The following is a 15,639-nucleotide window of genomic DNA, read 5'->3' on the forward strand; positions in this document are numbered from 1 at the left end:
TGGCCATGAAATTTTCCCATGTATCCTGCTTTCAGTCAATATGCTCCTTTCTGTTCCAATAGGGTTTAGACCTGGTAGGGTACCAATATTGCAGCAGGTTGCTCCAGTGTGAATTTCTCTGCTTCATGTAAGATGTCATAGGTAGCTGCTATTGCTCAGAGGAATGGGGGTCATCCTTTTGTCCTGTGATCTAGTTTCTTTGAGGAATAGGCTATGAGCTGAGAGGTACTTCCCAGGGTCTGGATTAGTACCCCAAGTCCAATCCCTTGCCTTTCATGAATGTATAATTTAAAAGGTTTCTGTATATTGGCAAATCCTAGTGCAATAGCCAACACCAGTTTTTCCTTTAAGGTATCAAATGTTTCCTGACAATCTCTTGTCCATTCAAGAGGTTCAGAGTCTACTCCTTTCAAATAATTATACAACGGTTTCATTATAAGGCCAAAGTTTGGAATCCAAATTCAGCAAGACCCTGAAATCCCTAAGAATCCACAAAGCTGCCTCCATTTCTCTGAGATTTTTATGGTAGTGATGGTTTGTTTAGGGTTATCTGTCAAGCTCCTAGTGCTCTATTTCAGTTGGAATCCCAGGTATGCCACCTCCTGTTTGCAAATCTGAGCCTTGTGATGTGATACTTTATATCCTATTTTTGCCAAATGATTCAAGACAGTGATAGTGTTGAGCAAACAGTCTTCATAGGTATTGCTGGCTATTAGTAAGTCATCTACATATTATAAAATAACTAGAGGCCCGGTGCATGAAATTCATGCGGGGGGGAGGGAGAGTGTCCCTCAGCCCGGCCTGCACCCTCTCCAATCGGGGACCCCCTCGGGGGATGTCAGACTGCCAGTTTAGGCCCGATCCCGCACCAGCAGTCGGACATCCTTCTCACAATTCAGGACCACTGGCTCCTAACCGCTCACCTGCCTGATCGCCCCTAACCACTTTGCCTGCCAGCCTGATTGCCCCCAACTGCTCCCCCCTGCCAGCCTGATCGCCCCCAAATGCCCCCCTGCTGGCTTGATTGGGGTTGGGGGGCCAATTGGGGGCAGGGCCGGCCATGGGGAGGGGCTGGGGTTGGTGGGAAAGCCGGCCACGCCCCCAAATGGGGTGGGGGTGCCAATCAGGGGCCAGTGGCTTGGGGGAGGAGCCATGGGTGGTTGGCCGGCCAGCCCTGCCCCTGATCAGGGTGGGGGGCCCGATCTGGGGTGGGGCCGGGCACGGGGAGGGGCTGCAGGAGATTGGCTGGCTGTCCCTGCCCCCTATTGGGGCAGGGGGGTATGATCAGGGGCAGGCAGCCACGGGGAGGGGCTGCGGGCCTATTGTGGTGGGGCAGGCTGATTGAGGGCAGGGCTGGGGGGGGAAGGATGAGGGTTTTTGGCCAGTCGGCTGGCTCTTTTTTTTTTTTTTTTTTTTTTTGGCAACTTCACGACTTTTATTTGTGGTGCCTATTCTATGTCTCAAAAATACCTTCTCCCCCTCCCAGGACAGCGTTGGGGAGGGGGCAGCAAAAAATAGAAGACATCCCTCCCTATTGCATAAAGACCCTATATATAGGCCCACCTGGCCCAGGCTGGTGGGATGCTTGGCACATTCTCGGATTCCTGCTCAGGGGCTGGAGAGGTAACTGGTGGTAGCACACGTGAAAGGGGACCTCTGGGTAGCCACTCTGGTCCTGGCTACTGGTCCTGGCACTTCCTGGTCCTCAGTTCCTTTCTGGTCCTGCCTGCAGCCCAGGTCCCCCTGCCTGGCTCAGCCTCCCATCTCTATCCTGGCCTCAGATGGCCACCTTGGCTCCTGGGTGCTCTGTCCTCCCCTCCCAGTCTGGAGGTCCCAAGGGGAGGTTATGGCTTCTCAGAGACTCCTGTCATCCCTGTCACTCATGTTCACACAGGGGAAGGGGTGTGTGGGCAGAAGCAGCTGTATACATGCAGATGCAGGGGCAAGTCCTCTGGGGTCACTTGGACAGTTTGCTGATGATGTGGATCAGGGCCATGTTCTTCTCCTTGAGGTGCTGGTTGTCAGCCTGGAAGTTGGACAGGCCCTTCAGCTCCTCTTCCAACTCAGTGGCCTTGCGCTCCAGGGCCCTGCGCTCAAATCTCTTCAGCTCCAGGAGGACCTGACTCTCTGCAAAGCGCTCCTGACTCTGCATGGCATGCTCCAGCTCCACCTTGAGCTGCGCCAGCCGTAGCATGGTCTCGCCAGTCTCTCATTCTCAACACACAGCTCTGCATAGAGCTTCCTGAAATTTCCCTAGGGCTCTTCCGATTGGGGCTGGGGTTCTGGGTTTAGGTCTTGCTGCCTCTGGAGGGGAAGGGCTGGATTCTGGGCTGATGTCAGTTGGCTTTGCCTCCTCCACCTTCACAGGCCCTCTCCAATCATTGCCAACTCTGCAGTGCTCCCTGGAGGTCTGTGGTCCCTGTCCCTGTCCCTGCCTGTCAGGCGCCTCTACTCTCTGGGCAGGGCCATCAGAATTCTCAACCCCATGGACTCAGGGCTGCCAGGAAGGGTCCAGGCCAGCCGTGGGCAAACTACTGCCCGCGGGCCTGATCCGGCCCATTTGAAATGAATAAAACTAAAAAAAAAAAAAAAAGACCGTACCTTTTTATGTAATGATGTTCACTTTGAATTTATATTAGTTCACACAAACACTCCATCCATGCTTTTGTTCCGGCACTCCGGTCCAGTTTAAGAACCCATTGTGGCCCTCGAGTCAAAAAGTTTGCCCACCCCTGGTCCAGGCTCTGTGCGCCCTGCTCTTGATCAAGATGAGAGAGTCTGATCAGGGGCAGGCTGGCAGGGGGGAGTGGCTATGAGGTTGGCTGAAGGCCCCAACCCCTGATCAGCTGGTTTGCTGGCTACACTGGGCGTCATAGGGACCAGCCCAATCAGGGCCATCTTCTGCGGGCTAGTCTCCCCACTGGCTCCAGCCCCAGAAGCCCAGCACCAGGGCTGCAGGGCTGGGGCCTGGATCCCCCTGCAGGGTTGTTCTCTCTAGCTCTGGGCTGTGCCTGTGTGTTGTTCTCTCAGGCTCGGGCAGCGCCCGGCCCCTCCTCCTGAGCTGGTCGTGACTATTAAGGCTCCTGACCTAATTTGCATATTACTTCTTTATATATATATATATATATATATATATATATATAGATAGATAGATAGATAGATTCACAATTTCAATTGAATATCCCTTAAATATTTTGTTAATATTTACCCAAATATGAACAGGGAATTCTTAAATCCTTGTGGCAACATAGTTCAACAGTATTGGAGCGTAGCTTTCATTTCCGGTTCCCACCATTCAAAGGCAAATAATAGTTAAGCTTGTTTATCTATTGAGATACAGGGGGGAAAAAAGCATCCTTCAAGTTTAGAACCAAAAACCATTTGCTGTCCCTGGGCACTGTGGTCAACAAAGTATAAAGGTTGAGCAATGGGGGATGACTGCCCTGGACAACATCATTTATGGCCCTAAGATCCTGTAGAAATAGATATTCATCAGAATGAGGCTTTTTGACTGCCAAAAGGGGACTTTTATAAACTAGTCGTATGACGGAATTTATCCTGATTTTAAGAATTTCTGCAATACTGGTTGAATTTCCCCTGATACTTCCTTTGTAAGGGAGTATTGTTTCTTCTGTGGGCCCTGTACCCTTTTTTCTAGGTTGATTTTTATAGCAGGGTATTAATGGCCCTATCTGGGTTTCTGTTGGCCCCACATGCTCAATCAATATCAACCTGCTTGTAGATCTCTGGTGGGAAGAGTGCAACTAAGGGGGGTGTTCTTCTGGGCAAGTCAGGAGCACCTGGAACTAAGAGCATGTTCCCAGGAGACTTCTAAATATAATTGCTGCTTCTCTGGGGAAAAAAGTTATTTGTTTGTGCAATTTACAAAGCAAATATAGACCCAATAATGGAATGGGGCAGTCTGGCATACAGAGAAAACCATGGATAAGTTTTTGATCCCCAAGCTGGAATTCTAGAGGTTGAAGGAATGGCTGTTTTTATAAAGGTACAGACACTCCATTAACCATCATTGTAGCTGATTTTTTCTTGGTTGGTTTTGTATTTAGCACCGAGTATGTAGCTCCTGTATCTATGAGGAAATCAGTTAGCTTTTTCCCACTGACAATTGTACCTGGGGTTCCTATAGGGAAATAGTAATAGGTCAGGAGATGTCTAGGGGAACCCCTGGGCCTCCTCAATCATCATCAGTTTCATCATTTATTTCTAACATTTCTCAGAGAAGGTTTCTAATTTATTTATTTATTTATTTATTTATTTATTTATTTATTTACTTGAGTTCCAAGCAGTTCTTTCTCCAGTGGCCTCCCTCTTTCTGATAGGTGCATTGATGGGTGCCCAGTAGGTCCTTTCCTTTTCCTTCCGGGTCCCGCCTCTCCTCATTTCCCCTCACTGTTTCCAAGAAAATGACAGTCTGCTTTAATGTCCTTGTTTCCTGGGCATGGTAAACTTTAAAGACTATGTCCATCAGCTGGGAGGGATTCATTCCCAGTGACCCATCTAAACATGGGAGCTTCCTTCCAGGGAACTTTGTCCAATAAAAGTCATGTTTACTATCTGGGCATTTTCTGGTGCCTGCGGGTCATTATCAGTGTGCTTTTGATTGGTTCCATAGATCCTTTCTAAAAATTCAGAAGAATCTTCTCGTGGTTTCTGTTGAACAGCACATATCATATTCAGGCTCTTTGTTTAGGCACCTCTTTTAAGCCCTTCCAATATGCACCTTTTGTAATGTTGTAGGAAGGCTAAGTTTCCACTATTCAGGTCCCAGTTGAACTCTGTGAAGGGTATTGCCCCTGATGAGTTGGGGGTCCCAATGGGACTAGCTACCTTTCATCTGCCATCAGCGGGATATTAAGGAGAGCGTGTACATCTTCCCAATTTGGATGGTGAGTGGCAAAAATGGAGGTGATCAGATCTGCCCATTTTCTGAGGATTCTTCCTATATGAAGGGTTGGGATTCTTCTAATTCAGCAATTCTGAAGTGGAAAATGGAGTATAAGCTGGTCTTCCTGGTTTAATCTGCCTAAAGGTATTGCCTCAAAGTAAATCATTCTGCTCTGGATAGGATGCTCCCTGGCCAAATTGGGTGCCTTGTTGGGTCTTCGAGGAGGAGGCCATTCCTTCATCATACAGGGGCTGTTGTTCCTCTGGGCCTTATCTCAGGGATATCTAGCAAGAGGGGCTAGGGTGTGAGGAAATTCTCTTGCTGCTAATTCTGAGTTCCCAGGTACAGGGCATAAAAGAAAAGCATTTCCTCATTTTCCTTTTCTTCTTGTGTCTTATTATCAGGGAGGGGTTTTGAAGCCAATTCCCTTCTCTGCATCACTAGGTCATCCCCTTTCTTTGCTGAATCCTTATTGTGTAAAGCCATAAACATCTGGACATAAGAGATTTCATCCCATTTTCCTGACCATTGGCCAAACAGTTCTAACTGTATGATGGCGTAGTACTTTAGGGAATCATTTAGGGCCCACTTTTCCTCCTAGTCCTAACGTATACATAGTCCAAGCAGTGTTATAATAAAAAAAACAATACCTTCTTAGTCATTGGATCATAGTCATACATGGGCCACCCTGCTAAAATTCATCCTAGTGGGTTATCTTTAGGAGTCAAATAGAACAACTCCTGGTGGCATGAAAGTACAAAGCCAAAACCAGAGGAAGATCCCATAAAAAGTGGAAACATGTAAGCAAAACATGGATACATAATTCTATTATTCCAAACAAGTGCTCACAAACAAGTCTTAGTGTCTTATCTCCTGACAGCTGATAAAACAAGAGGTCCTAACTGGACCCAAATGGCACAAAGTCCAAGTGGCACAAAGCCCAAGTGACAGGGATGGAGGACTCTCATTGTGATGCCAGTTCAACCTACCCAGTCTTGAGTTTGTCTGCTCACTGAAAACCCATTTTCTTTCACCAGCTAAGTGTTTCAGGTGGCTGATGCATTTAGAAAGAAACAGGGAAATTCCCTGAGAAAAGCTCTAGACAGCTGCTGGGAAATGCCCACAGTCCTGCTCTCCCAGGTTGACCTGCCACAGGCAGTGGGGAGCCCAGCAAGAACCTTCAGGACTTGCTGAGGTCCATGTTGTCCCACTCGAGTTGCCAAAAACTGTAAATCATCAACAACAACAAAAAGTTTCAGGGCCCTGCTGTAACTAAAGTCAAATGTGTGAGGCAGGTGCTAATGCAAAAGGAAAGAGGTTTCATATAGGAGTCATATGATCTGGGAGAATGACAGACTCCCTTCTCAAAGATCAACGTTATTTCCTCTCATCTCAAAGATCATCTCTATTCCTGCTCAAACCCAAGAGTTCTTCCAAGGATAGGGAAGAGAGGGCTTTTCTTTCTATCCAATTGTCTTGCTAGGGGCCCTATATATTCATCTTTCTAGCTTTTGGCATGCCCAGTGTCAGGACCTTTTCTTGCCATCATCTTGGCAAGTGGGAAGACTCCCTAATGCTCTGACTGACTGTCTATGGCAAGGGTGGGCAAACTTTTTGACTCAAGGGCCACAATAGGTTCTTAAACTGGACCGGAGGGCCGGAACAAAAGCATGGATGGAGTGTTTGTGTGAACTAATATAAATTCAAAGTAAACATCATTACATAAAAGGGTACGGTCTTTTTTTTTTTAGTTTTATTCATTTCAAATGGGCCGGATCCGGCCGCGGGCTGTAGTTTGCCCACGGCTGGTCTATGGTAACAGTTTCAGGTAAAATTCTATGATATATCTTCCTCTAGTATATATTGTATTTTGTGTTTACCAACCCAAGTCAAGTGTCCTCCCATCACCATTTTTCCCCCCTTTACCTTCTTCTCTCTCCCCCACCCCCTTTCCATCTGGCAATCACCATACTATGTAGTAGAATGACTACCCCTAACAATGATTTGCACGATGCATATAAACAAAGATGATGTTTCCAAGATTCTCTTCAAAACAATGAGCGATCTATGCAATACATATTAAACCGGACCTTTTATAGAACTAATCATTCTACGCTTTGGATGGCTATTCTTTCTTTCATACTAAAAACTGGGAGTATGCTGGAGCTGCTGTTTCCCTTAAAAGTTTGTAGATATTGGCCTCACACACAATCTAGTTTTGTTGCTATAGCAATCGCCACAGGAAAAGAAAAATAAAAGGAAGAAAATTAATCTGCCTTATAGTTGAGGTTCCTAGAGTTCACCCCTTATGTGGTAAGTGCAATAATTAAGTCTTGTTTACTGTGTTTTCTTTAAAACCTTTGATGTACCTGATGATATCATCACTGCCTGATTGATTTTTCAGGTAAGGAAAACAACCACGATTAATTGCCCTAATATCCATTCAAGGACAACACATACATTTTAAGCTGCAGAAAATTGTTTTTCTTTTTTCCCCAGTTTTAAACAGCTGGAGATTTTGAATTGCCTTTTTATTCCCTTTTCTGTATTATAAGAAAACACATTCTCAGGGAGGGAAAAAATGTTGTAGTCCACAGGTTGAGATTTTGGATGTGGAGTTTGAAATGGACAGAACAAAAGGATTTGTTCTTAAATTAATGCAACTTGCCTCCTTATGTAAAATGACAGCAGGGGAAGAAAATACTTTTTCATATCAAGAAGCAGTATTTAAAGGAAGATGTAGTTTGGATTGGACCTAATATATTAAATTCTAAGAACAAATATTTTTTAAAGTATTATTTTTTTCCTCAGATTTTTATGCAATAGAGTTGGTACATATATTAATGATCTCTAAGGTACTCTATAAGACTGCAACAGAACCACAAAAAGAGAAAATTATTTTAAAATGTGTTAGACTTTTTATGACTTTGTAGTTGTTGTCAATCTAACATAAATAGATATATGTTAAGTGTTCAAATGTCACATAGTGAGCATGAAGTTCTACTCATTAATGAAATAAAATAATAATTTCTGTCCTTAGGAAAATAATCAACTTTAAGTAGACAGTTCCAATGCATGCTAACATTTACTGTAATTACCTCAATCCACATAAAATATTATTTTAATCCTCCTATTCTTTTACTTGCTCCAATTATCAATTTCCTTGCTTTTACCTTGAACAACTATTCCTATTTTTTGGCCACTATCCTGTTAAACTTACATTTCTTTCATAAAAGCAGAAATAGTATTTCTCATTTCCTAAACAAAATGGAGAACATTACCTATGTAATCTCAGAAAATTCACTATATTGCAATTACAAAACTTATATAACTATGCCCATTCATATCTCCTTTTCTTCATTTCACAGGGCCTTTTGAAGGTATTCTTTACTCCTATTATTCTTAACTCCTTCCTTCTCAGAAGGATATTATTGATACCTGCAATTTTTTTATATTTCTCCTCTCAATTTTAATTCCATTTAACTACCTACCTACAACTTTTTTTTTTTATCAAGCACATTTATAATATAAAATTTTGCTACTAAGTCCCAGAAGAAAGGTGTATGTTCCAGGTTTTTTGTCTTTTCCTTAGCATTGTTAGATATGCTCATTGTGTAATACAGAATAATTTTTGTGTTATGACTTAAGCATTATTTAAAAGTCCTTGTAAACATTTAGGACTACCTCTTTAATTTGGCTAGTTATCCAGATTAAGTTAAAGTTTATCTAAATAGCTTGCTTTTTCTCTCTCTTTCTTCTAAATTCATTCTTAACTAGAGGTCATTTGCATCTATCATTTTTATCCAACTCTTGCTTCTCCTTCTATATTCTCCTTCTTTCATATCATCCCTCAATATTAACCCTTCAAGTAAGGAGACGCTTTTTACAATCTTGGGTTGAGAAAGACCTTCTACAAAAATACACAAAATGAAACCTAGTCTCTGAAATATCAGAATACAACTAGGACAGCATATAGAGGGGCTACTTTAATTTTTCCTTATTAAAAAAATGGTGATAACAAGCAGAACTTATCTTTCAAACCAGCACACTTTTGAAAGTGACAGAGACTTTTTTTATAATAATGTTAAGGTAACAAGTTAACACAAGAAGTGGGATCATCCTATAATTCTGGACCTGTTTTAATTTATTTCTAGTGCTATATATTCTCTCATATGCTCCATATTTTCTTGGTCAATAATATTTGTACTGGATTCTCTGGTCTTATCTCACTACTAGAGGCCTGGTGCACAAAATTCATACACTGGGGATTGGTGGGGGGTCCCTTAGTCTGGCCTGTGCCCTCTCACAGGCTGGGACCCCTCCCTCCTTACTGCCCACCTGCTTCCTGCTTCCTACCTCTCAGCTTGCTGCTCCTTAGTGCTGCTGCGAAGGCTCCCACCACCACCGCTGCACTCGCCAGCTATGAGTCCCGCTTCTGGCTGAGTGGCACTCCCCCTGTGGAAACACACTGACCACCAGGGGGCAGCTCCTATGTTGAGCGTCTGTCCCTTGGTGGTCAGTTCATAGCCATGAGTCATTCCACCATTCGGTCAATTTTCATATGAGGGTTTTATTATATAGGATAGGATATTGAATGTGAACTGTAAATGAAAAATAAAATGTAAAAAAGAACCAAATAAAATTTTAGATCTGAAATTTTTAAAATATATATATATATATATATATATATATATATTTAATTATCACCTGAGGATGTTTTTAAAATTGATTTTTAGGGAGAGAAACATCCATGTGACAAAGAAATACCAGTAGGCTGCCTCTGTACCTGCTGACCCACTGGGATCTAACCTAAACCTAAGTATGTGCCTTAACCTAGAATCCAACAGGAAATCCTTTGGTGTACAGGTTGAGACTCTGACCAATTGAGCCACCTGGCAAGGGCAGATCTGAAAAATATTTTTAAGTGTACCTCCAGGTCCTGGTCAGTGTGAATCAATAGTTAGAGTATCCTCCCACGCACCAAAAGGTAATGGGTTTGATTCCAGGTGAGGGCACATACACAGGTTGTGGGTTCCATCCCTGTCAGAATGCTTGGGGAACTTTCTCTCTCCTTTCCTCTCTCTCTAGAATCAATGAAAAAAACATATCCTTAGGGGAGGACTTAAAAAGAAAAAAAAATGCTGATTTGGTTGAGTGGATAGTGCTTCTGCAGGCGGACTGAAGGGTACCGGGTTGGATTCCAATCAAGGGCAAATACCTGGGTTGCAGGCTCAATCCGGGCCCTGGTCGGGGATTCAGCAAGAGGCAACCAATTGATGTCTCTTACATTAGTTTCTTTCTTTCTCCCTCCCTTCCACTCTCTGAAAAAAAAAAAAATTAATGCAAAAATGTCCTCAGGTGAGGATTAACCAAAACAAACCAACAAACACCCATCCCCAGTGTGATTATTGAAGGAGCATATGAAGTATTTGTTGAATGAGAGGGAAGGGATGGGACTTCACTTTCTAACTTTTTTAGCAACTCTGCAAGCCAGAGCGTTTATTTTTTATTTTAATTTTTATTGATTGGTTATTTTAGAGAGAGGAAGGGAGCAAGAGAAACACCAGAGTGTTGTTCCAATTATTATGCTCTCTTTGGTTGCTTCTTGTCTGTGCCCTGACCAGGATCTAACCCGCAACCTTGCTGTATCGGGAGAAGGTTCTAACCCACTGCTCTGCGGGCTGCCTGTCAGGGCCCCTCAACAAAACCCCTGTGGCGTGCCCTGGCCCCTGCTGTGGGTCGGAGCTCCTCTGCTACAGCAGAGGTTTGGGTTCCATTCTGCCAGGGCACCTACTTAGGTTTCGGGTTTGATCCCCGGTTGGGGCTGACTGCTGCTCAGGAAGTGACTGAGGACCCTGTGCTCTAGTCATTCGGTGGAGCTGGGGTTCCATTGCCAACCTGGCCTATTCTGATCCCCGCTACCCCCACTCCTACATCAAGGACGACTTCAACTATGGCAGCTGCGTGGCCTCTGCCAGTGTACACATCCGCATGGGTAGGTCACCCTCTCCGTGGCTCGCCAGGCATGGCTGCTGCGCAGTCACCCCAGAGGTGGATTTCTGGTTCCCAGGGAGAGTGCCCTCTGCCCTGGACTCCTAGGGAGAGCTGGGTTGGAGGGAAAGCACTTCACCTGGAGCAGAGCACCCGTCCTGTGCAGGGCTCGCAGGGTTGTGTCTCCGATCCTGCCCTCAGCAGCCCTAGCGCCGAGGTGGTGGTCCTTGAGGCTGCTGGGTGCCAGCGCCCACTGTGGGTTTGTGTCTCTGATCTGGCTCCCAGCAGCCCCAGCACCATGGTGGCAGGGCTTGAGTCTGCTGGGTGCCGGTGCTGCTGGGTGCCAGTCCTGCGGGTTTGTGTCTCCGATCCTGCCCCCAGCAGCACTAGCACTGTGGTGGTGGGGCTTGGTTCTGCTGGGTGCAGGGCCCTCCTATGTGTTTGTGTCTCTCATTCGGCCTCCAGCAGCCCCAGCACCGCAGTGGCTGGTCTTGGGTCTGCTGGGTGCCAGGCCTGTGGGTTTTTGTCTCTGATACCCCCAGCAGCCCTAGTACCTTGACGGCAGGGCTTGGGGCTGCTGTGTGCTGGGGTTGCGGATCTGCGTCTTCGATCAAGCCCTCAGCAGCCCCAGTACTGCCTCAACGGGGCTTGGGACTTCTGGGTGCAGGGCCGTCCTGTGTGTTTGTGTCTCCAATCCGGCCCCCAGCAGCCCCAGCACCAAGGTGGCCAGGCTTGGGGCTGCTGGGGCCTGACGGGAGACATAAACACACAGGGCTTCCGTCAGGCTTCGCTCTTCCAGCCCAGGAGCTGTCAGGCTTCGCTCCGCCACTTGGAGCCTGCATATGCAAATTAACCGCCATCTTTGTTGGGTTAATTTGCATACTCTCCTGATTGGCTGGTTAGCATAGCGAAGGTATGGTCAATTTACATGTTTGTCTATTATTAGGTAAGACTAGAGGCCCGGTGCACAAAAATTTGTGCACTCGGGGTGGGGGGGGGGGTCCCCCAGCCGGGCCTGTGCCCACTCGAAGTCTGGGACCCCTCGGGAGATAACGACCTGCTGGCTTAGGCCTGCTCCCGGGTGGCAGAGAGCAGGCCCAATCCCTAGGTGCAGCCCCTGGTCAGGCTCAGAGCAGGGCCGATTGGGGAGTTGTGGCGCCGCCCCATCATGCACAGAGCAGGGCGGATCGGGAGGTTGCAATGTCACCCTCAGTCACGCTCAGGGTGGGGCCGATTGGGGGGTTGGGGCACCGCCCCCTGTCACACTCAAGGCAGGGTCGATGGGGAGGTTGCGGCGCCACCCCCTGTCACGCACAGAGCAGGGCCCATCAGGGGGTTGGGGTGCTGCCCCCTGTCATGCACAGAGCAGGGCCCATCAGGGGAGTTGGGGCACTTCCCCCTGTCGCTCACAGAGCAGGGCCCATCAGGGGGTTGGGGTGCTGCCCCCTGTCATGCACAGAGCAGAGCCCATCAGGGGAGTTGGGGCACCGCCCCCTGTCACACACAGAGCAGGGTGGATCAGGGGGTTGGGGCGCTGCACCCTGTCACACTCAGGGCAGGGCCAATGGGGAGGTTATGGCTCTACCATGTCACACACAGAGCAAGGCCCGTGGAGGGAGGTTGGGGCGCCACCCTCTATCACCCACAGAGCAGGGCCCATCAGGGGGTTGGGGCGCCACCACTGTCACACTCGAGGCAGGGCCGATGGAGAGGTTATGGCTCTACCCTGTCACACACAGAGCAGGGCCCATGGGGGGGGGACACCGCACCCTGTCACACACAGAGCAGGGCAGATCAGGGGGTTGGTGCGCTGCACCCTATCAAACACAGAGCTGCAGGGAAATCAGGGGATTGGGGAGCTCCCCCCTATCAGGCACAGATCAGGCCAGATAGGGAGGTTGTGCCGCACCCCCTGTCACACACAGAGCCGCAGGGCGATCAGGGGGTTTGGGCGCTGCCTCCTGTCACGCTGATCCCGGTGCCGGGAGCCTCACTGCTCCACTGATCCCTGTGCCGGGAGGCATATTACCCTTTTACTATATAGAATAGAGGCCTGGTGCATGGGTGGGGGCAGGCTGGTTTGCCCTGAAGGGTGTCCTGGATCAGGGTGGGGGTCCCCACTGGGGTGCCTGGCCAGTCTGGCTGAGGGGCTGAGGGCTGTTTTCCAGGTGGCGAGTGACTGAAGCTTCCAACTGCTCCTTGTTTTCTTTTTCTTTTTTTATTCTGAGCCAGCTTTAGCTCTGAGGCCTCGCCCCTGAAAACATCGATACAATGTTGCTAAAGCCCAGCTGACTGAAAGCCAGTTTCTGGGTTTTTGTTTAGCTTCTTATTTGCAACATAGTACATAGTTGCTTAGAGTTGCAACTGAGAGGCCGGAAAGTGAGGCGGGAACGTTGGAGTCCGTAGTCACTGCAGCAAGCAAGCCTCATGTTCGCTTCCAGCTGCCTGGCTGCCGGCCGCCATCTTGGCTGACAGTTAATTTGCATATACTCACTGATTAGCCAATGAAAAGGGTAGAGGTCGTACGCCAATTACCATGTTTCTCTTTTATTAGTGTAGATTCTTATAGCAACTGTTAGTTGTTTATGTGTTTTTCAAAGTTTAGTTAATTCAATATTTTTAATTCAGATGTAGAAACAAATTTCAAACAGCAAAGTTACATGTATCATGGTGTTTACTATACAACCTCAATAACCTTGTTTGCACCTTATTATGGAAGTTACGTCTATAACAACTGTTCAAGTAAGTAAACACAGAAGCCATTAGACTGAAATGGCTCTAATGCCTTAGCAACCTAAGTAAGCAAATTGAAGACTAAGCCAGTACAAAGTCCTACAAATGCTCCAAGGTAAAGGAATCCAATCACAAACAGCCAACTAGGTTTTTCCCAAATAAGGCAACTGCTTAGGCTATAGCCAATCAAATACTCTCCTTGCTTTGCTTCTGCATATCTATAGAAACACTTCCCTTAGATCCTGTCCCTGAGTAGTCATAACCACTTTAGATTTGATGCTGCCCAATTCCGATCTATGTTGATTCAAGTAAAGTCTTGAAAATACTAATATGCCTCAGTTTCTCTTTTAATTCAACATACCTCAGATACAAGATCATTTCATAGAGGATGCAATGGCTTTTTTAAATAATAGATTGCAATACTCTAAATTGAAGTATGAAATATAGAAGTACCAATTAATTTTTTGATTATTATTCTGTTTGGGGCATAATTACCAATAAATTCTTTCTTACATCAAGAGTTTTCAAGGCATTTAGATAAGAAAAGAAGGCTTTCCAATATTTATGTACTAAGTTTACATGTCTTTTCAGTAGCATCATACCAGTAGGTACAGTTATAGCTAGTAGCTTCACATTAGTAAACAATACACTCACATCCACATATAGGCACTCAAAGAGAGATACTCATATATTTATTTACCAATATGCAAATTATTGTAAAATTTTGATGCACATATTAACATCTCTGAACTTACATGAAAGCAATTTTTTAAGTGAGCAAATGTTGTTAACATAATGTTAGAAACATTATAGTTAAATTAAGTATATTCACCTCATCTCCTGATAATTCAGGGTTTGTTTTTTCAAAACTTAATAATCAGCATTGGAAAAATCCAAATCTTATACAGAGAAATGCTCTCATATTTTCTTTTTTTGACTGGGAAACAAGTAGGACAATCAAATAAAATATAATAAATTTATTTTTCTCTCTACTTATATAGATGGTCTTACATAACTTAAAATTGTATAAGATTAATAGAATAATACTATTATTTTAAGTGTGAGAATTAATAAATATATACAGTGTAAATACTAAAGTTGGCTTTTTTTCTAATGCATGTTAGAGTAATATGTATTTATCAAATTAAATTACTTATAAGTATTCAGATATTTTGCTATAACATGAACAATTTTTTTTCTCTTAATTGTAAAACAAAGTAGTATGAAGTTCTGCTTTAAGAGAAACAATCAGGGGGGCGGGGTCGGTAAGAGATCAACCGAAGGACTTGTATGCATCCATATAAGCATAACCAATGGACGCAAGACACTGTGGGGGGGGGTGGGGGTGAGGGCATGTGCCGGGGGGTAGGGCAGGCTGGGGGAAGGTCAATGGGGGAATAAAATGAGACATGTGTACTACTACTTGTAATACTGTAAACAATAAAATAAAAATTTTTTAAAAAGAGAAACAATTCATATAAAAATAGAAGAGGATTACATTTTGGCTAAAGAAAGCATAGTTAATTATAAGACATTTAAATACATGATAGGTTAATGTTTGTGCTTACTACATTAGTCATGAAATGTTATTTTGAAATATATACTGGAGTATAATAAATTTCCAATTTTATAAGAAAAATATTGCTAATAGAATAACTGAATTCTGATGGTCACTCACACATTTAATAGCTGATGTTTGCTACCTATTATGTTTAATTTAAATTTGAAGGCACAAATTCACTGTACTTTAAACAAGCATTAGAAACAAATATCAAGACTTGCTTACATGAGGGCAATCTGGGGATTGTGCAGGTTGGTTGTATCCACAATGTGGTTAGAATAATATTAATTAATTCTGCAGCAAATATATATTCATCAGCACCATGAAAGCACTTCTTAATTCCCCAAACACCTTGCTTTAATTCATAATTAGTAACTAAAATTTTTACAGCTCAAATGGGAAACCCTGTAGAAATTAAAAATAAATGAATTAGCATTAGTCACCAAAT

The 15,639-nt window shown here is 44.9% G+C and overlaps 1 pseudogene; it reads right to left on the bottom strand.

The window, feature by feature from the left end:
* Positions 1-1,957: 1,957 nt before the first annotated feature.
* On the bottom strand, positions 1,958-2,560 carry LOC139006174 (protein phosphatase 1 regulatory subunit 12C pseudogene; annotated as a pseudogene).
* Between the last annotated feature and the right edge of the window lie 13,079 nt (positions 2,561-15,639).

The sequence above is a fragment of the Myotis yumanensis genome, unplaced genomic scaffold (assembly GCF_028538775.1).
Source record: "Myotis yumanensis isolate MYYU_CA2020_CCGP unplaced genomic scaffold, mMyoYum1.0.hap1 SCAF_3, whole genome shotgun sequence".
In the NCBI taxonomy this organism is placed as follows: Eukaryota; Metazoa; Chordata; class Mammalia; order Chiroptera; family Vespertilionidae; genus Myotis; species Myotis yumanensis.